Raw genomic sequence first — 2,519 nt, forward strand, 5'->3', positions numbered from 1 at the left:
TTTGGGGGATAGACTATAGTACTTATATCAGATCTTCCTTTGAAAAATCTGTAAGATTTAAAATGGGACTTATCATTAGCCACCTTGATCCTGGACAAACTTCTATATGAGCATGATTACTTTGTAGAATTTTGAAGAGGAGTTGAAAAACTCTGGAGAATATGAAAACAGATTGTAAAGAAAGAACAATTTTTAGATTTCATGCCAGAGTTTATGTTTTGTGAAGTATTATCATTGCAATCATGTCTTTCAGAGACGTAGTTCTCCCAAGTCACTTAAGTTTACAGAACTATTGTGTTCCAAAATTGTTTAAAGCGACTTAATGATATACCAAATGGATTTATATTTAAAGATTAACTGTTTTGCTTGAAATTTTAAAAGAATTTTTAGAACGGAAGATTTTGAGTTTGTAAGGAGCAGACCATTTTTAAATCATACATCTGTAATGATATGTGTGTTTGGTTACAGTTTTGTTTGATGAATGCTCTTTATATTAGGTTACAGCTGGCTGTAATTTGTTTTCTCTCTCGGCCAGATTAATATTTTGGCCCATATCGGATATGAGTAATGCATCCTTTTCACTGATCAGCTTGAGACAGGTTTTTCCAAAATGCAGTAATGTTGTGCATGACTGACCATTACAAACTTAAAGAGTCTAATTGAAGAGGAACAAAATTAATGGAAATGAAAAGTTTTAGAAAAGTGAAGTGCTTGTCCATACATTTGTTTCTTCATGAGGGCTCACACAACTTCATCTCGTCTCCTTTGGCTGGCTTGTTTATTCCAGTTTATTGATATTCCAGTCCTCCAGGTATAAACAATGTTGCAATCTGGTACAAAGATACATTATTATGTAGGATCCACCTCTGTCTCTAATAATTGTCACATAACCATTTGCTGCTGAGTGAATTGAGGAGAATGGGTTGAAATACCTTTCTTAGGCATACAATGTCTTTTTTGAAGGAGTCAAAAATGGTTTGTGTACCAGTGTGTGTGTGTAGTTGTGTGTATAAGTATGTTTGTGTGTGTGTCTAAGTTTGTGTGTGTGTGTATGTGTATGTGTGTGTTTAAGTCTGTGTGTGTGTGTGCGTGCGCGTGTGTGTGCCTGTGTGTGTGTGTGTGTGTGTGTGTGTGTGTGTGTTTGTGTGCTTATGCACCATACAGGGAAATGTGCAGTAAATACAGCATGGATACGTGAACAATTTCTTCTTGTTGTGATGTGTAAGACTAAGTAAGTCTGTGAGGAAGATGCAATGTTTTTCCCTATGCAGATACTTGTTACATATTTGTATGTATCTTCGAGACCCCTTGATGTTCTGACTGCTGTATGCAAACACTGTTGTCTAATCAGCATATTGTACAAAGCTTTTTACTATTGCTGTACTTTTGTCTAAGGTGAATATTTTATAAATATGCTAGCTGTGCAAAACTCATACCAGCTTTTACATGTTGGAAACAAACTCATTTTGTTAAATATTGGTCATCCTGAGTATGAACATGGTCCGTGTATGAAAGGGATGATAGATATTTTAGTCTCTCTTTCTGTATGAGAAGTTTTATTGAAAATCAGTGTTCGTATAGTCTTACTGATGCAGACTGTTGATGGAAAAATGATCCTATTTGTAGCTTGTATTTTCTTTTAATCTATAGATAAATTTGTCATCATAACAGTCAACTGAAATAGGTTAAAAATTTCATAGGTACAATTTCTTGGTATTTGCCTACTTCTTTCTGTGCCATGTTGTTCTTGGCCTTCCTCAGCTCCTCTGATCTGGAGGCTTCCATCCCAGTGCCTTTCTAGTTATACTTGTCAAGGTTTCCTTAACGTGTGTCCAGTCCATCACGGTGTTTATTGAGTCTCTTTCCTTTTCCATCTTTCTCTCTTTCTCTGTCCAATCCATCCATCATTTTCCTCCTCACATCGCTTTCCTGATCTACTCTTGTGTGTCTAATCCATTGCCACTTTTGTTGTGTCTCTTCTCTTTTCCACCGTTGTTTCGTGTCCATTCTCTTAAAGTTCGTCTTTGGAAACAAGAGCCAACGTCTGCATACCCAGAGTTTGTTCAAATAGAGATGGATGAAGGTTTAGCGCTTCCTCTCAGTTGTCTTTGTTTGTCTTTGCTGTCAATATAACGTGAGAAAAACTTACTTAGAAAGAAGAATGATAAGCCTTTTTAAAGATGTAGGTTGTGAGTTGGTCACCGTAGACCCCAGTGGCCAAAAGAAAGAGATTTAATTATAGAAAACACGCCAAGTTGAATTAGAATCTTTGACATATTATTGCTGGTTGTTTTTTAATGTCATGGTAGCAACTAAGGGACAGACAAAAATAATTACGTCTGTGAATGTGACTGTAGGTACCAATTGCAAACTGGTAAAACAGGATTTCTGGTTCAGTTCAGTCAGTCTGCCAAAAAGTGTTTATTTCAGTCGAAAACTGATTAGTAGTAAAGCAGAAAACTAAGTTGTCGCCTGTGATTTACATTGGGTTTCTAGGAGAGTGTGTGTGTGTGTGTGTG

This window comes from Aplysia californica, unplaced genomic scaffold (assembly GCF_000002075.1).
Source record: "Aplysia californica isolate F4 #8 unplaced genomic scaffold, AplCal3.0 scaffold00125, whole genome shotgun sequence".
NCBI lineage: Eukaryota > Metazoa > Mollusca > Gastropoda > Aplysiida > Aplysiidae > Aplysia > Aplysia californica.